The following is a 20,829-nucleotide window of genomic DNA, read 5'->3' as shown; positions in this document are numbered from 1 at the left end:
ATTTGCAGAAACTCTCTGGACCTGGTGCTGTGTGTGCATTTAGTCACGCAGTCACATTCAATTCTTTGTGACTCAGTGGGCTGTAGTCTGTCCGCCAGGCTCCTCTGTCCATGGGATTTTCCAGGCAAGAGTACTGGAGTGGATTCTCATGCCCTCTTCCATGGGATCTTCCCAACCCAGGGATCAAACCCAGGTCTCCCACATCATGGGTCTTTACCATTTGAGCCACCAGGGAAGCCCCTCTGGACCTGGGGTTATTATTTATTTTATGCAGTTGAGGAAACATGAGGCTTAAAATTTCAGTGATTTCAGTTATACAGATAAAAGATAGCAGACCTAGAGTTGTAAATCATGGAATATTATTGTCAAAGCAAGTGCTCAAAATCCCTCTGTTGTATGGCTTCTCCACAAAATAAATGAGATAATTTCTTAAAATGTTATCACTGTTTCCCAAATAGATCTCTTTCACCACCATGAAATTCTTTGGAATAGATTGTACATGGGCGTGTGCATGATATAGTTTAAAAGCTGACAGCTTTTTTTTTTTTCACTTTGCAAATCAGTCTCCCTGATAATCACATATATTAACATGTTTCATGCTTTCCAATTACAAGGTGAATTTATAAAGGCATATTCCCTGAAATCCCTGAGATTATATTTGGGCAAGTAGAGGACGGTTCAATAGAAGAAGAAGAAAAAAAAAAGGGAGGGGAATTAACTTTCTGGAAAAAGAACAAAGAAATATATTATAGGAAAGAAAAAAAAATGGCCTTAAAATTTATCATCAATGCTACTTTAATTCCTTGGAGACCTTTCTCTTCTGCTTGACTCTACTGAGAGCCTTTTTCACTTTCTTGTTTCTAAGACTGTGTATGAGTGGATTCAGCATGGGGATGATAACTGTAAAAAACAGAAGCCACTTGATCCTTTCCCAAGGAGTAGGGCTTACTAGGTTTTAAGTAAATGACAATCAGAGTGCCAAAGAAGATGGTGACTGCCAGGAGATGGGAAGCACAAGTAGAGAAGGCTTTTCGCTTCCCTGAAGTGGAAGTAATTTTCAGGATAGTAGGCAGAATGGACACATAGGACACTGAGATTGTGATAAGAGATGCCACCAGAGTGGAGACAGCAGAAAGAATATCATGGTTTCGATGTCCCCTGTGTCAGTACACGACAGGGGTAAAATTGGGGGTGCTTCACAGAAAAAGTGATAGGTTACATTGGAGTCACAGAAACACAGTCCTCTCATGCAAAGCACAGTAAGGAAGGAAACTATAAAGCCAATCAAATACGATGCAAAGACTAGGGAGCAGCAGTGTCTAGTGGACATAACAACCGGGCAATGCAGAGGGTTGCAGATGGCTGCACAGCAATCATAGGCCATGGAGGAGAGAAGGAAACATTCAGTGGCACCAAAAAGATAAAAAAAAATTCATCTGGATGAAGCAATTCAGGTATGAGGTATACTTGTTGGAAGTCAGTAAGTTGTCTAAGGTTTTAGGGGTGATGACATTTGAGTAGCTGAGGTCAAGAAATGACAAGTGACTGAGGAAAAAATACATGGGTATGTGAAGCCAGGAATCCAGGGAGATTATCAGTATCATCTTCACATCCTCCAGCACAGTGATCAGGTGTATCAGGAGAAAGCGGGTGAAGAGGACCAGCTAGATCTCTTCAGAGTCAGTCAGTCCCATGAGGATGAAATCAGACACGTGTGTGATATTCCTTCTGCACATAGTGTTCAAATGCTCTGTTAAGAAATCAAAGTTGATACTTAGCAGGAATTACTCTGACTCTTTGTGTTTCTGTGAATGGTGTGATGTATTTCTCTTAGTTTAGAGTTTCTAGAAAGTGATAATAATGAGGGATATAGAGAGTATGAAGAGAAAAATATTAATTTGATTGCCAAACATAGAAATAGGTGTGAATTGACTTTTCAACATAATATGATAGAAGCTACTACATCAAATAATCAGAATGACTGACACTCTTTTAAATTAAATTCAGTCAATGCATTTAATTTCCATGAGATTTTTATATCATAGGTGGTATTAATACTATTAGCCACATTTTTCAGTTTGGAAAAAGGGCACAGAGAATTTATGTAATTTATCCAGAATCAGAGATATTAAATGTTGGATCAAGACTGGAGAGAGAATGTCCATAACATGATATTCTTATTTATGATTAATTTTAGCAAACCAGGGGGAAACAATGCTAGATATGTAATAAACAATATAAAAGAATAATGCACCACGTATTGTTCTTTTCTTTCTCCAATATTATTTAATAGTATACTACAGAAATATAAATTTCAACCTTTGTGGACTTTAGTAGACCATATTAAATTAATAGACTCTGTATTAGTATTAATCTCCAAATGATATAATGTTTTCTGAACTTGACCATTGAAAATTAAATTTCTTCCAAAATTATGTATCTAAAATATTCATAGTACTTGCAGATCATGATTATATTAACTCTGAACTTCTGAGTCCACAAATCCTGGCATTACTTAAAGTCTAAATGATATCTGTATGCATGTTCAGCTGATAATATCCTCAGTTTTGTCATCCTTACCTAAACTTTCCAATTTTTTAAATAATACTTCCCTGAAGCCAAATGTGATGGGGAAATTAAATTAACTAAAAATTAATTGGAAGACACTCTCTTCCAATATCACCTGTCTATAAGTATTTCAACCTCACATTTTGCTCAAAAATGAGAGATGAAGACCATTTAAGTTGAAAATTTTTATAATATGATATTTGTTTTCTTTGAGGCAATTTAAAAAAAATATTATGCAATCATTTTGTTTTATTTGAGAAAAAAAATAAATCTACATATAAATTGTCTCCAGGACCTGATCAATTGTAAAATTTATCCAGAATTTATGTCTAAAAAAGGGATTTGTAGGCAGAGCAAAGTAAGTCTTGCCTCTCATCCTGATAACTCCAGAGTACCTCATATACTGAGGACTGATAATGCAACATTTGGTCATCCCTGTGGACCAATTACTAAGGAAGGTTGCTTTGCATGTCTCCAAGGACAAAAGTTCAAGGACTAAATGCAGCTATGTAAGTTTTGAAAAGCTACTTGTGTTTTCTCTTAGGAACTACACAATGAAGAGCGTTATGGTGATCTTCCTTTGTGGTGCTCTAAATTTGGAGGGTTCTTTTTTGCATGTTTGTTCTAAGAGGACTTGTAGGTCTTCATTCAACTTCAGCTTCCTTAGCATTACTGATCAGGACATAGACTTGGATGATGGGCTCAATAAAGGACAGAAATGGTATGGACCTAACAGAAGCAAAAGATATTAAGAAGAGGTGGCAAGAATACAAAGAAGAACTGTACAAAAAAGATCTTCACAACCCAGATAATCACAATGGTGTGATCACTCACCTAGAGCCAGATATCCTGGAATGTGAAGTCAGGTGGGCTGCAGAAAGCATTGCTATGAACAAAGTTAATGGAGGTGATGGAATTCCAGTTGAGCTATTTCAAATCCTGAAAGATAATGCTGTGAAAGCGCTGCACTCAATATGCCAGCACATTTGGAAAACTCAACAGTGGCCACATGATTGGAAAAGGTCAGTTTTCATTCCAATCCCAAAGAAAGGCAATCCCAAAGAATGCTCAAACTCCCAAACAATTGCACTCACCTCACACACTAGTAAAGTAATGCTCAAAATTCTCCAAGGCAGGCTTCAGCAATACATGAACTGTGAACTTCAAGATGTTCAGGCTGGTTTTAGAAAAGGCAGAGGAATCAGATCAAATTGCCAACATCTGCTGGATCATCAAAAAACCAAGAGAGTTCAATAAAAACATCTATTTCTGCTTTATTGACTATGCCAAAGCCTTCGACTGTGTGGATCACAATAAACTGTGGAAAATTCTGAAAGAGATGGGAATACCAGACCACCTGACCCACCTCTTGAGAAACCTATATGCAGGTCATAAAGCAGCAGTTGGCACTGGACATGGGCCAACAGACTGGTTCCAAATAGGAAAAGGAGTACATCAAGGCTGTATATTGTCATTCTGCTTATTTAAGTTATATGCAGAGTACATCATGAGAAACACTGGGCTGGAAGAAACACAAGCTGGAATCAAGATTGCTGGGAGAAATATTAATCTCAGATATGCAGACGATGCCACACTTATGGCGGAAAGTGAAGAGGAACTAAAAATCCTCTTGATCAAAGTGAAAGAGGAGAGTGAAAAAGTTGGCTTAAAGCTCAACATTCAGAAAACTAAGATCATGGCATCTGGTCCCATCACTTCATGGGAAATAGACGGGGAAACAGAGGAAGCAGTGTCAGACTTTATTTTTTTTTGGGTCCAAAATCACTGCAGATGGTGATTGCAGCCATGAAATTCAAAGACGCTTACTCCTTGGAAGGAAAGTTGTGACCAACCTAGATAGCATATTAAAAAGCAGAGACATTACTTTGCCAACAAAGGTCCATCTAGTCAAGGCTATGGTTTTTCCAGTGGTCATGTATGAGTGTGAGAGTTGGACTGTGAAGAAAGCTGAGCACCGAAAAATTGATGCTTTTGAACTGTGATGTTGGAGAAGACTCTTGAGAGTCTCTTGGACTGCAAGGAGATCCAACCAGTCCATACTAAAGGAGATCAGTCCTGGGTGTTCATTGGAAGGACTGATGCTGAAGCTGAAACTTCAATACTTTGGCCACCTTATGTGAAGAGTTGACTCATTGGATAAGACCCTGATGCTGGGAGGGATTGGGGGCAGGAGGAGAAGGGGACGACAGAGGATGAGATGGCTGGATGGCATCACCGACTCGATGGGCATGAGTTTGAGTAAACTCCGGGAGTTGGTGATGCCCAGGGAGACCTGGCGTGCTATGATTCATGCGGTCGCAGACAGTCAGACACGACTGAGCGACTGAACTGAACTGATATTTATGCCTAAGTTGATAGAATAACTGTTCCTAGAGAAATACTTAATTACTCTGTAACTGAAACCAGCAGGGTCAGAACAATACATTTTTGAGAGTGAAACTTTTATGTTTAAATGGGTGATACTATTATGAGGGTAAATATGTTCATTAGAAAGAAATTGAGGAGAAAACAAAATTCAAGGAATAATATGAAAACATTTCAAAGCTGTTGTAACATTTTAATGAATTCCTCACAATTGTTTGTGCTCATAGATGCTTATTTGTATGTATGCGATGTTGCTGTTTAGTCACTAAGTGAAAGAGAAGAGAGTGGTAGTCACTCTGAGTCATGTCTGACTCTTTGCGACCCCATAAACTACATATATCTACAGCCAAACCTCCTCTGTCTATGGGGTTTTCCGTGCAAAAATACTGGAGCAACTTGCTATTTTCTACTCCAGGGACCATTTCCATTTTATAACTAAAACTTCATAATATAGCAAGACTAATTGAGAGGCTAACAGGCAGGAAGGCCAGGGGTCTCCAAATGGAGGAAATAGGCTGCAAGTGTCAGACATTTTTTATCTCTCTTAAGCATCAGGAAGAAACAAACTAGCGATATGTTTTTCCTTCTCTATACACATTTAAAAGGAGGTTTCTTTTAAAATACTGTGTTGCCATAATGACACCTGGTTTCACTTGAAGTTAACTAGTCTTAAACCTTGAGTTCAGTTGGTTCAGTTCAGTTCAGTCTCTCAGTCGTGTCCAACTCTTTGCCGCCCCATGAACCACAGCACGCCAGGCCTCTCTGTCCATCACCAACTCCCAGAGTCCACTCAAACCCATGTCCATCGAGTCGGTGATGCCATCCAGCCATCTCATTCTCTGTCGTCCCCTTCTCCTCCCGCCCCCAATCCCTCCCAGCATCAGGGTCTTTTCCAACGAGTCAACTCTTCGCATGACGTGGCCAAAGTACTGGAGTTTCAGCTTCAGCATCAGTCCTTCCAATGAACACCCAGGACTGATCTCCTTTAGGATGGACTGGTTGGATCTCCTTGCAGTCCAAGGGAATCTCAGTTAACCAATGCATTTTTCTTATGGAAATGTTTGCCTTAAGCTATGTTAATGTGCTATGCATTTCTCCCAGACTCTGTCTTCAAGTCGGTTCCACCTAATAGTGCAGAACCTACTTGACAAACCAGTATGTTATACTCAGATATTGTTCCCCTAATCTATGTAAATAAAAGTATTTGTATGGTAAACTGCCCTTCTACAAGATTCAAGTCAATTGTTTTTTGACTCGGGATGAATCATCTGGTGCCAGGATTACCCTAAAATGCATTTTATGGATGAGGGGCCTGGTGCCATTCTGAGCTTTAAGACTGTCTTTTCTTTCATTAACAGACTGCTAGTGACTATAGAACATCCAGCTGAAGACTAGCAGGGGGGTACTCTTTCTGTCCCCTTCTGATGCCTGTGTCAGAAACCTTCTCTATCTCCTTTATACTTTAATAAAACTTTATTACACAAAATCTCTGAGCGATCAAGCCTCATCTCTGGCCCCGGATTGAATTCTTCTCCTCCAGAGGCCAAGAATCCTGGCTTCTTTTCATTCAGCAACAACCTTTCATCTTGGGGGCTCATCCAGGATCCTTCAGCACAAGGTAAGGATGCTTGGAGCTCTAGGTCTTGGTTCTCCTAGTGAACACGGTTTCTGCTGTACTTTACTAACGCTACGGTGTGTTTGTGTGAGTGAATGAAATGCCCTGCCCGAATGAAGTGAGTGGCCCCGCTCTGCTCATATGGCCTATGGCAGAAACCTGTCAGGGGTTTACACCAACCTGCCAATGCCAAGAGGCACCCAACATCTCCTTAGGGGTCTGACCAGATATGGGCAAAGCATGTGGACTAAATTTGCCTTTCTTGGTCAAACTTTTCAGTCTCTCTGACCATTTCATAACTCCTTGGTAATTAGAAGTACTAACTTAATCTGTCCCATCATAGACTTTCAAGGGACGTGTAATCTATGCTGTTAGTGTGTACTGTTTCTTAGGTCCCAAACTTGGATTGGTAGTCAGGAAGCGCCTAGCCTCACTAGGAATCACTAGTTTGGAAGCTAGATGGAGCTTCAAGGGCATCTCAGAGTTTAAAGGTTACTCAGATTGGAACCACAATGGGTTTTTTTCCTTTGGTAACACTGGTTCTTAGTGGACCAGAGGAGGCTCTTACACTGGTGTGGTGATGCTTGGAAGGAACATCTCAGTTTTATGTTCGTATTGGTCTTATTGTGGCCAGGAATATACTCAGGGTTGTGCGCAGGCACTCAGGTGACGAATGTTCCCCCCAGCGGTCTTAGCTTGGGAGGCATTCTGGAAGGTTACTCTGATTGCACCCCGGGTGGCATCAGAGGCAAGCGAGGTTTTAATGGTGAAGAGCTGGACGTCAGTCAGGGATGCCATCAGGTCTACGCCTGGTGCATCCCCATCCCATCTCGGTGGTAGAACCGGGAGGGACAAGTATGTCGCCTGAGTCAGTAAGGGACAGACTAAGTCCGACCAGGAAGGAAAAGTTTTTGGTGTAAATTCTGTCTACACCCCCATCTAGGGCAGGGAAGGATGTCTCTGGTAGAAAGATGGCGCTGGTAGCTTTTTTTCTCTCTTACAGATGGGAGCTGACAATTTCAGTCTCACTGCTTTGAACTGTATCCTGAAAAATGGATAGATTTGATCCCCAGGGCTTAAAGAAGACACACCTGGTCTTCCTATGTGATACTGCATGGCTGACGTACCCACTGGAGGATGGCAAAAGGTGGCCAGTTTGAGGGTCTCTTAAGTGTAATTCTGTTTTACAATTAGACAGGTTCTGTAGAAAACAAGGAAGATGTGATCAGAGTCATTTTGTCAGATGTATTCTTGAAGGACTCAGGCAGTTGCGTTCTAAGCCTTTAAACTATGGCAAATTGGAAGACATAGAACAGGAGGAGAAGGAAGCCCCTGGTAAATTCCTAGATAGACTTAGAGAAGCTCTTCGCAGATTCACTGAGATTGATCCCGAAAGTGAAGAGGGAAAAGTGATCTTAAAAGATAGTTTTCTCACTCAGTCGGCTCCAGATATCCGCCGTAAGCTATTAGAAGAGGCGTATGGACCTAATCAGTCTTTAGATAATCTGTTACAACTGGCTCAGACAGTCTATTATGGAAGGGAATATGAGGAAAAGAAAGTCAGAGAAAGACAAAGGAACAGGCAGAAGCCCTCACAACGGCTGTGAGAACCGCTCTTAAACAACCTGAGAAAAATGCCCAGAGGGACCCAGGTGAAAAGGGATGGGCTTTCTATTACTGTGGAAAGGAGGGGCACCTCAAGCAGGATTGCCCTCAGGCAGCTAAGCTGCCCCCTGGCTCCATGTCCGGTCTGCAAAGGACCACACTGGAAGAGAGACTGCCCTCAGAGGCGTAGGTTTCAGGGGTCGGACTCTCAAGACAATCATGACTGAAGGTGCCTGGGGGTCCCCACACAAGCTCCCATCCTAATTACACCTGAGGAACCCCGGGTGTTAATTACTGAGTGTGTGTGTGGGGTCAATCCTTTGGTTTCCTTTTAGATACTGGGGTAACTTACTCCATGCTTACTGAAGCCCCTGGCACACTTTCTTCCAGATCTGCTTCCATAATGGGACTGTCTGGATGAGCCAAAAGGTATTATTTCAGTTATTCTTTATCTTGTAACTGGGATTCTGTGCTCTATTCACATGAGTTTCTGATCGTGCCAGAATCTCCCTCACCCCTTTTGGGGAGGGATATACTGAGCAAAGCCCATACCTCTGTTTTCATGAATATGGAGCCTTCCCTTTCTCTCCCTTTAGTTGAACAGAATGTAAATCCTAGAGTAAGGACTGATGGAAAATCTGTGGGTCGAGCACAAAATACTATTCCCGTAGTTGTCAAGCTCAAAGACCTTCACTTATTTCCACACAAGAAGCAGTATCCACTGAAACCTGAGGTTAAGGAAGGGTTAAAACTCCTCATCGAAAATATAACAGTCCCTGTAACAGTCCCTGCAACACTCCTATTTTGGGTATAAAGAAATCAAATGATAAATGGAGATTAGTTCAAGATTTATGAATAATAAATGAGACTGTAGTTCCCTTACACCCCATGGTGCCTAATCCTTATACTCTACTGTCTGAAATTCCTGAATGAGACAAATATTTTTCAGTAATCGATTTGAAAGATGCCTTCTACTCTGTGCCTTTGGCGGAGGAAAGTCAATTTCTATTTGCCTTTGAAGACCCCATGCAGCCAGCTTATCGGTTAACCTGGACAGTTTTGCCCCAGGGATTTCATGACAGTCCTCACTTATTTAGGCAAAGTTTGTCATGAGATCTACAAAACTTTAATAGCTCTGAAGTGGTGGTGTTACAATATGTAGATGGTATTTTACTCTGTACTGAGACAGAGGAAGCTTGTTCACGAGCCTCAGAAGATTTCTTAAACTTTCTGGCAGGCTGCGGTTACAAGGCATCAAGAGAGAAGGCTCAGCTTTGTCAACAATCTGTTAGATATCTGGGCCCAATCATATCAGAAGGGACTAGAGCCATAGGCCCTGAGAGAATTAAACCTATCCTAAATCATCCCCTACCTATGACTTTAAGACAATTGAGGGGATTTTTGGGAATCACAGGCTACTGTCATATTTGGATTCCGGGTTATAGGGAACTTGCCCAGCCTTTATATAAGGTTATAGCTGAAACTCAGCAGGCCCAAACCGACAACTGGTTTGGTCTCCAGATACTCAAAAGGCTTTTAAGGTTCTTCAGACTGCTCTCCTGCAAGCTCCCGTTTTGAGTTTGCCCACAGGGTCAGAATTTAACTTGTTTGTCACTGAAAGAAAAGGTATGGCCTTGGGAGTTTTGACACAACCCCAAGGGCCTCACAAGCAACCTATGGCTTATCTAAGCAGAGAATTAGATGTAATTTCACGTAGGTGGCCCCATTGTCTAAGAGTAATTGGGGCAGCGACTTTATTAGTACCTGAAGCTTTAAAAATAATTAATGGACGAAACCTTACTGTACTGACTTCTCATGATGTAAGTAGAATCTTTTTTTTTTTTTGTGAGTAGAATCTTAAATTCTAAGGTTAATATTTGGATGACAGACAGTAGGCTTTTTAAATATCAGTCATTGTTGTTAGAAGGACCAGTAACTAAGCTTAAAGTTTGTGGAAATTTAAATCCTGCCACTTTCCTTCCTGAGAAGGAAATGAAACACCTGATCACGATTGTTCCCAATTCCTAACTTTAAACTATGCAGCTTGGGAGGATCTAATGGATACCCCATTAAACAATCCTGCCATGGAAATATTTACAGATGGCAGTTCTTTTGTTCAGGATGGAAAGAGTAAAGCAGGTTACACCGTGGTGACTGCTGAACAGGTTTTAGAAGCAAAATCTCTCCCCCAGGGAACCAGTGTCCAGTTAGCAGAGCTTGTGGCTCTGACCTGAGCTCTAGAGTTAAGCAAAGGGTAGCGAGTAAATATCTACACTGATTCTAAGTATGCTTATTTGACTTTACATTCTCATGCTGCAATATGGAAAGAAAGACAGTTTGAAACAGCAACAGGAGAACCTATTAAGCATTTCAGAGAGATCGTGAGACTTTTAACTGCTATCTATTGTCCTAAAGAAGTAGCTGTTAGGCATTGCAAAAGGCACAGCAGGAAAAAAAAAAAAAAAAAAAAAAGGCACAGCAGGGATGTGAGTAAAGTAGCCAAGGGTAATCAGCTGGCTGACTGTCAAGCCAGAAAAGTAGCACTTTGTGAAACCCCTTCACTGCAGACGCCTTTGATCTGGACAGGTCCTGTGGAACAGGAAAGACCACGATATACTGAGGAAGAATTAGAAAGATATGAGAAAAGAGGAGCACTGGATTACTGATAAAGGGTGGTTACAGCCCAAAGATGGATGATTAGTAATTCCTGAAAATGCTTAGTGGAAAATTCTTAAGGGTTTACACCAGAGTTTTCATTTGGGTGCAGAGAGTACTTACCAGATGGCTTCTCATTTGTTTGAAGGTAAAAATGCAATGAAAACTTATCAAAAGGTGTGAGGTTTGCCAGAAAAATAACCCAAAGACTGAAAAGCTAGCAAAATCTGGATTACAACGAAGTGGAAAGTATCCCGGAGAGGACTGGGAAATTGATTTTACTCATATGCCAAAAGCTAATGGATATTCTTGCTTACAAGTTTGGGCAGATACTTTTACTGGGTGGATTGAGGTTTTTTCCTGTCATAGTGAACAAGCTAAGGAGGTTATAAAGATGTTAATACATGAAATTATCCCCAGGTTTGGGCTACCATGGAGCCTTCAGAGTGACAATGGCTCCGCCTTTAAAGCTGCTGTAACTCAGGGGGTGTCTAGAGCTCTAGGAATAGAATATCACTTACACTGTTCCTGGAGACCCCAATCCTCAGGAAAGGTTGAAAAAGCTAATGACATTATCAAAATATATCTGTGCAAATTAACTCAAGAGATGCAGGACAATTGGATTAAAGTCCTACCCATAGCTTTAATGAGGACTCAGGCTGCCCCCCAAAAGAGGGACTGTCCCCCTTTGAATGTATTTATGGAAGGCCTTTGTTATGCGCAGGCATTATTATAGACCCTGAAGCCTTGGACTTTACTAATTATGTAACTCAGCTCTCAGCTTTTCAACAGGCATTAACCAAACTCCAGGAGTCGACTCCTGACCCAGCTTGAGTCAAGCAAGCCTTTATTTGAGCCAGGAACCAAGGTCCTCATAAAAACATTGAGGTCTGGGGGCCCATCCCTTGAGCCCCTCTGGGAAGGCCTTTACCAGGTTATTCTTTCTTCTCCCACAGCTGTCAAAGTGCCAGGAACTGATTCATGGGTACATCACACTCGAGTTAAGAAATGGCACCCCGACCAGAATTAGGTGATGTCATTTTATGTCTTTACTTTCTATGCTCTGACTTTGTACATTTCAGATGGGCCTGATAATCCATGTAGGCCTACTTCTGCTGACTCCAAAGATCCTGAGTCTGCCGTTTGATCCTCAAGACAATGCCTTCCTGTCCTGGGCTCACTCCTACGCTGCATTCCACAATTGGTCTAACTGCTGGGTCTGTGGAGCGCTCCCCTCTGCATCAGTGGACGGCTTCCCATGGTGGAAATCTCCACTTCAAGGAAAAGACTTTCTCCAAGTCTGCGAATACCTTCCACAACAATCGCATGTGATGCCTCTTCTTCATCTGATGACATCTAACAACTCTAAAATGGACTGGTGCAACACTTTGTACTTTAACTATGGACATAACGTGACTTGTAATTTTGATTATACATTGTCTCGGTTTAATGACTATTTTGCTGCACATAAAACAAATAGGTCTAGATCTGATGGTTTTTTACCTGCTGCTGTTACTGCTGCTAAGACACTTCAGTCGTGTCCAACTCTGTGCGACCCCATAGACTGCAGCCTACCAGGCTCCTCTGTCCATGGGATTTTCCAGACAAGAGTACTGGAGTGGGTTTGCCATTGCCTTGACGCTTATCAAATATGGGATGAGGTTATATGGCTAACTTCTGGAAAGGGTCGTCTAATATCTACTGCCCCTATATGCTGGGAACAAACAGAGCCATCCCCAAAAGTTAGCTAACAACTTAATTACAATGATTGGAAACAATTGGGATTTTTGCCTCAGGAAATATGCAACGTAATCATTCCTGTGTTTTGCAACCCCAGTTCAGGTCCTCCCTTTGTCTGGCCAGTCACTAATTGGGACTGGATATCTCAGTCACGCTGGCTTGCTCCAAATGGGACTTATTGGATATGTGGCTCTTACCTATGGGTGTGACTTCGCCCTGGTTGGACAGGGAGATGCACCCTGGGTCTAGCCTTTACTCACAGCTTTATATTTTCAGAGTTTCCAGAAAAGCCGGCTAATTTACCCCACCATAAAACTCGGTGTGTAATGTCTGTGTTTCACTGGTATGATGATTTGGCTGCACTGTTTGTTCCCTCTTTGGGAACTACAGATGCTATGCTACGAGTGGATGCTTTGACTAATTTTACTCAACAGACATTGCAAGATTCTCAAAAAGCTATTTCAGCTCTTTTTTTCCCCATTTATTTTTGTTAGTTGGAGGCTGATTACTTTACAATATTGTAGTGGTTTTTTTCAGCTCTTCATGCTAAACAAGCACAAATTAGAAAGGTGGTTTTACAAAACAGATTGGCTTTAAATATTCTGAAAGCTGTGCAAGGAGGAACCCGTGCCATTATTCATACCCAATGCTATATATATATATATATATATATATGCCTGATATGAGCACTAATGTTACTCATTTTACTAAACACATGTATAAGATAATTGGGGCTATGGATACTCCTGAAGCCTCAATTGCCTCACTTTGGGAGACGTTAACTAGATCCCCATGGTGGATAACTATCCTAATTACAAGAATTCTGATTGTTTTGTTTTTGCTGTTTGCTCCCTGAATCTGTAACTGTGTAACTGGATTTGTTTCTAGTCGCATGAAAGCTTTTAAATTACAAATGGTTGCTCAAACTCCTACTACTGCTGCAGCTTCTTCCGACTACTACTTGGGGCCCCTGGATCAGAAATCCTCAGTATGAGGATTAGGAGAATATGTTGCCTCACCCATTTAGGGACAATGCCCCTTGTCAGCTCCAAAGCAGTTATGGCATGAGAATGACACCCCTTTTCTCTAGGCAAAATAATTCTCCTTAAAAAAAAAAAAAGGTGTGGGGAGGGGAAAGGAATGAGAGGCTAACAGGCAGGAAGGCCAGGGGTCTCCAAATGGAGGAAATAGGCTGCAAGTGTCAGACATTATTGTCTCTCTTAGGTGGCAGGAGGAAACAAACTAGCAATGTTTTTTTCCTTCTCTATACAAATTTAAAACGAGGTTTCTCTTAAAATACTGTGTTGCCATAATGACACCTGGTTGCACTTGCAGTTAACTATTCTCAAACCTTGAGTTAACCAATGTGTTTTTCTTATGGACATGTTTGTCTTAAGCTATGTTAATGTGCTATGCATTTACCCCAAACTCTGTCTTCAAATTGGTTCTGCCTAAGGCTCAGAACCCACTGGACAAACCAGTATGTTATACTCAGACATTGTTCCCCTAATCTATGTAAACAAAACTATTTGTATGGTAATCTGCCCTTCTACAAGATTCAAGTCAATCATTTTATGGCCCGGGATGAATTATCTGGTGCCAAGATTATCCCAAAATGCATTTTATGGATGAGGGGCCTGGTGCCATTCTGAGCTTTAAGACATTCCTTTCTTTCATTAACAGACTGCTAGTGACTATATAACATCCAGCTGAAGACTAGCAGGGGGGTGCTCTTTCTGTCCCCTTCTGATGCCTGTGTCAGAAGCTTTCTCTATCTCCTTTATACCTTAATAAAACTTTATTACACAAAAGCTCTGAGCGATTAAGCCTCATCTCTGGCCCCAGATTGAATTCTTCTCCTCCAGAGGCCAAGAATCCTGGTGTCTTTTCGTTCAGCAACAACCTTTCACTAATGTTATACTAATCTTTCATAAAATGCTATTTCATGTTTTACACATTGACTGACACCCCCATAACCAACTTCCCTCTAGATATCTTCGTGTGTGTGTGCTAAGTTGCTTCAGTCATGTCTGACTCTCTGCGACCCATGGAGTGTAGCCCACCAGGCTCCTCTGTACATGGCATTCTCCAGGCAAGAATTCTGGAGTGGGTTTGCATGCCCTTCTCCAGGGATCTCCCTCATCCAGGGATTGAACCCATGTATCTAATGTCTTCTGCACTGGCAGGTGAATTTTTTACCACCTAACACCTGGGAAGCCCCAAAAGTGTTCATCAGATGTAAGTATTTTATTGAGGCTTGCTGATCCAAGATGAGGAAGCAAAGGAAATCTCTAAAAAGTGGATAGACTTCAGATCAGATTGAAATATTCTTATGAATTATTAATTTATGATAATCAAACCAATATTAACATATTTTAAAACTAACTGTTACAGAGAAGTCTTTTATTATTCCTGAATTTTAGGAGATAATTTGTTGATATGAATAATAGACAGACTTATACTCTTGATGAACTTTGGAAGGGCAATTCTACTTATCCAAACTGTGCTGCTAAAACAATTGTGAAGTAAAATTCATGCTTTGTGGAAAGACAAGAAATTTTAGACAAAAATCTTTCTCTGGTCTTTGGCCTCCTTTCTCCCCTTTACTGTGCAATGTTTGTCCACATTATACATCAAACAAATGTCCCCCATCAGCAGAGGTACCCATTCAACCATAAAGAGCAACATTCTCCCAGCATCAGCAAGACAATTCCTTAAAAGATAAGATCTTTCTTGATCCCATATGGGGCCAAGATGACTGATGACCCATTACTTACTTGGATCTGGATTGTGTACACTCATTTAATGTTCAGCCTGGGGTCTCCCTAGTAACCAAATGGTAAAGAAGCCTCCTGCCAACACAGAAGACATGCATTTGATCCCTGGATCAGAAAGATCTCCTGGAGAAGGAAATGGCAACACACTCCAGTACTATTGTGTGGAAAGTTTCATGGACACAGGAGTCTGGTGGGCTATAGTCCATGGGGCTGCAAAGAGTTAGACATGACTTAGTGACTAAACAACAACATCAAATACAGCGTTCTCTGTCTTAAAAATTTAAATAACTTTCCTTTGACCACTAACAGGCAAAACGGTTCTTAGAGCTTTATGAGAGATTAACCCTAGTTTATAATCCTCAACATGGCTTGAATAAAAATTTCCATTTCTTTTATAGAGAGACCAATTAATTTTTCATTGATGCAGACTTATTTGTAGATTAAATGGCAGCATTAACCTAATTGACAATAGGTAACTTTGGGAGTTAAACAAAATGATAGACTGATGGCAATTTTCAATGTAAATGCCATCTCAAAAGCCATTCTATTAATGATGGCAAAATTAATAGATGAAAGATTTTCTTGCTTAATATTTTTAACATTGAAACTCATTTTGTTCATCTTTAGGGTTATTTCTAATTTCAAGCTATTCTTGTACCATCTAGTGAGTCATATCAGAAACCAAAGATGGATTTTCACTGAAAGTGAAAGAGAAGAGTGAAAAACATGGCTTAAAACTCAACATTCGAAAAAACAAATATCATGGCATCCAGTCCCATCACTTCATTGCAAATAGCTATGGAAACCATGGAAACAGTGACACAGTTCATTTTCTTGGGCTCCAAAATCACTGAAGATGGTGACTGCAGCCATGCAAACAAACAAACAAACAAACAAACAAAAAGGCTTGGTTCTTGGAAGAGAAAGTATGACCAATGTCAGTTCATTCAGTCACTCAGTTGTGTCTAACTCTTTGTGACCCCATGGAATGAAGCACGCCAGGCTTCCCTGTCCATCACCAGCTCCAGGAACTTACTTAAACTCATGTCCATAGAGTCGGTGATGCCATCCAGCCATCTCATCCTCTGTCATCCCCTTCTCCTCCTGCCCTCAATCTTTCCCAGCATCAGAGTCTTTTTCAATGAGTCAGTTCTTCGCATCAGGTGGCCAAAGTATTGGAATTTCAGCTTCAGCATCAGTCCTTCCAGTGAATATTCAGGGCTGATTTCCTTTAGGATGTACTGGTTGAGACTCCTTGAAGTCCAAGGAACTCTCAAGAGCCTGCTCCAACACCACAGTTCTAAACCATCAATTTTTCAGCGCTCAGCTTTCTTCATAGTCCAACTCTCACGCCCATACATGACCACTGGAAAAACCATAGCCTTGACTACATGGACTTTTGTTGGCAAAGTAATGTCTCTGCTTTTTAATATGCTGGCTAGGTTGGTCAAAACTTTTCTTCCAAGGAAGAAACATCTTCCTGGATGTCATGCCCTCCTCCAGGAGATCTTCCTGACCCAGGCATCGAACCTGCTTCTCCTGTGGCTCCTGCATTGCAGGCAGATTCTTTAACTGCTGAGCCACTGGGGAAGCCCCATGATAAGCACAGTGGAGTAAAAGAAGCTACACTTCCCCATTAAATCAGCACCGCACTGTAGACTCCGTGCACTGAGCACAGCCCGAGGCCTGTGAAGCAAGTAGCAGAGTGAAACCTAGGGACTTAAGCTTCCTGAATTAGCATAGAATGAGAGTGCCTATGGGGAAAGAGTGCTATTATGCATGTATGTATTTATCTTTTAGTTAGCTTCTGTTCCTCCAAAATGCCTCTACTGTCTTTTTCTGACATTAAAATTAATTATTTTCAAAGGTACTTCCTAACTTCTTACCAAAACCTGAAATGGCACTCAGTATAAAAGGAAGTTCATTCCACATAGAATTCTGTATAAATTCTACATCTCATTAGGAGCTGAAATTAAAGCTCCACTATTTTCAATTTTTATTACTTCATACTCCAAGATTAAAGGACATACAGCAGATTAAAGGTTTCCTGTCCATGTGTATCATTCACATATTCTCCCACTCTATTTCTTCAACTGTTCCTTTAGATTCCTTTGATTTGATACATGTGATTAATTCCTTCATATGTATGACTTGCTGAAAGTATTTTTCAATTTAACATACAAATCATAGAGCGCATATTCTCTAACTGAAGACACTTTTCCCCAAACATCAGGATCTGTTCCCTATGTCTATGGTAACAAAGTTTGAATAGCCCAGGTTTGAAAGGGAAGTATTCACCAGAGATGAATACAATTTCTGATGCACACTTGTTCCTTCTTCCCCACACACCTCTCTACACCTGTAGCTTTTCACCCCACCTCCCACACTCTGTATTTGTCAATAGCCTTGGGGCCAACATTCCCAATTGCTCATTTGGCCCCAGGAAGTGCCAGCCATGCTCAGCTGTGAGCACAGGTGCTGTGTATAGTATTTATCTACTTTCTTGTGCAACTACACTGGAATAATTTTCCCATTGCAGACCCACTGTTTACTCAGTCCTGTTACAGGTGTTTTAGAAACTATAACATTATAAAATATGAGCTTCAGCCTCAATTGGTTTCTTAGAGCATTATTCCAGGAAATAATCCACATAAGCACAAATGATAACTTATAATTCTTGCTTATTATTAAAGTTTGTATGCATTAAGGGAATGAAAATATTGTGCTCCAGAAAAAACAAAAATATTTCCTTGTGATGTAGCCTGGTGAACAATAATAAATGTGGTGAAAGATAAATAATCAAAGACTCCTAGTCAACTAAACAGGTAACCTGGCAGTTAGATTTATACATGTGTTTGCCTCCTGCAAAGATTAATGGAACATGTTAGGACCATATTATTTTCCTTTTAAAGTGAAATAAAAATCAACTCACCTGAGTATAGAAGAATTTGACTGGCTCATTTAATAAAGCTTCTTTTCTAAGTTTAATGGATTCCAGGAAAATTTCTGCTGAGAAGTCAATTTTTTTTTAATATAGTAATAAACCTGAAAAATAATAACAGGAATCTAGAATATATTGGAATGAATATTTCAGAACAATGAATTTCTCTTATAATGTATTAAAAATATATTCAGACATGACAAAGAGAAAAGGAGATCAAAAAGCTGAACCCTAACATCAAACTCACATATACATGCCACCGAAACCCTAAGGAGGTTAACCTTAGAGAATATTATTTAACTATTGCCTTGAGACCACAAATGGGGCAATTAGATGAAATAATGCCCTTGTGATACTTTGGTTGCATATGTATTTTTTTCCAAAGTTTGGGGAACAATTTCATCATGCACTCGGGTACACTGATCTTTTGAAAATGTTGAACTAGACACTATATTTTTGTCTTTACTTGCAAAATGCAGAAATATACAAAAGCAAAATCAGCTACTGGGTAACAATCCAAAGATTCTTAATTTCTGTTGAATTTCTGGTTGTCCCTCTCTATCTGTGGGCTCCCCTGATAGCTCAGTTTGTAAAGAATCTGCCTGTAGTGCATCAGACCCCGGTTTGATTCCTGGGTCGGGAAGATCCCCTGGAGAAGAGAAAGGCTACCCATTCCAGTATTCTGGCCTGGAGAATCCCATAGACTGTATAGTCCATGAGGTCGCAAAAAGTTGGACACAACTGAGTGACTTCCACTTTCTCTGTATCTGAGGGACATATTGATGTGTTGGATGTAAAACTTATACACTATGAATCATATAGTGTTTTTTATCCTTTCTTTAACATTGTATTGTGTTTCATTTTCTATAAAAGCCATTGATTTTCTTAAGATAATACAACTCACATTACTATTACAAATATGAGCACAATTCTTTTTTATTCTTACATTTATTATTGAAATTGAAAGAAAGCTGATATTCTGGTTTTCAATTTGTAGTCTAGGTTTATGGGAAGTATAGCATAATTATTATTTAGGAAGCTGCCATATCTTAACATGTAAGCATTTCAACTCCAGTGACTTAATTTAATAGAACAGGGAGCAGCAATTTTTTTTTCTGGAAAAAGTTGTATGGTAAATAGCCTTTATGTGCCACATAGTCTCAATTTCAGCTATGGACTTCTGCATCTTGCAGCTTGGATTCACCCATAGGCAATACATAAATCAACAGCCATGGCTCTGTTCCAATAAAATTTTATTTATAAAAGACAGTAAGCCAGATTTGGTTTGCAGACCACACCTTGTCAACCTATGCAATAGAATGCATTTCTTGATTGTTCAAAGTCTAAAATTATTTCCAGAGCAGTAGGCAGATGTCCTCTGAGTGGCAACACAGAGACTTAAGCTTGTTCTCAAATATGGCTTATGATAATGTGATCTTGTGTGTGTTAAGTCACATTAGTAGTGCCTGACTCTGTGAGAGGATATGGACTGAAGCCCGCAAGGCTCCTCTGCCCATGGGATTCTCCAGGCAGAATTCTGGAGTGGGTTGCAGTGCTCCCCTCCAGGGTATCTTCCCAGCCCAGGGATCAAACCTGTCTCTCTTGCATTGACAGTTGGGTTGTTTACGACTAGCACCACCTGGGAAGTTCAACAGTGTGATTATTATGGTATAATTATAATGTAGTGAGAGAAACAATAATTTACTTTACAAAATACTGCACTTTTCTGCATTGCCACTGTTCGTAACATTTTTGTGTTTTGTTTATTTATTTTTCATCAAGGTTTTGTCAAGCAGTAGTATTCTGCACATGTTGAAATACTTGAATAATGATCAAGATATTTCCTGATCAATAAAATCACAATTGGACTTTGAACTTTGAGTCAAACTATAGTGTTAAGATAAAGTGAAAGGATAAGAAAGAAAAACAAAAGACATTTTAAGCAGAGATGACAGCCTGAGCCAAGGTAGGAGTTTAAATGTTCGTTTTTTTCAATGAGAAGTAGAGTTAATGCAGGGCAAACTTTGGGAAATGGTGAGGGACAGAGGGCATGCTGAAGTCCATGGGGGTGCAAAGAGTCTTACATGACTGCGAGATTGAACAGCAACAAAATGTATGATATAAGATCAGAGTACTAAAGGATCTGAATTGTGTAAAGAATGCAATTAGGATTAGTACCAATTGCTGAATAGAGTTCTAACAGAGTTTCATGCCTACTGGACAAGTATGTAGTAATGAAGAGGCTGTGGTTGTAAAACTGTGTCAATGTTGGGAATGAAATTGGTTCAGTTTCAATATTATAATCATGGCATTCATTGTGGTTGCATTAGTAATTGATGGAAACAGAAAGAAGTAACTCCAATTTTCATTTTAGTTCAGAAACAAGCATTATGTTCTTGACAGCATCTCACTGCAGACGAGTCAATGATTCCCAGAAACTAGCAATAATTATATAGACATCTACAATGTGAAGTAATAAACAATGAGGTGTAATATGGGAGCTAGAGCATCTGATAAACCAATCCAGGACCTGAAGATATCTG

General features: G+C 40.3%; 1 pseudogene; it reads right to left on the bottom strand.

The window, feature by feature from the left end:
* Nucleotides 1-790: 790 nt before the first annotated feature.
* On the bottom strand, nt 791-1,736 carry LOC133048404 (olfactory receptor 8H1-like; annotated as a pseudogene).
* Between the last annotated feature and the right edge of the window lie 19,093 nt (nt 1,737-20,829).

Source organism: Dama dama, chromosome 29 (assembly GCF_033118175.1).
Source record: "Dama dama isolate Ldn47 chromosome 29, ASM3311817v1, whole genome shotgun sequence".
Lineage (NCBI taxonomy): Eukaryota > Metazoa > Chordata > Mammalia > Artiodactyla > Cervidae > Dama > Dama dama.
The sequence above is the reverse complement of the archived record's forward strand: the minus strand, read 5'-3'. Positions and strand labels throughout refer to the sequence as shown.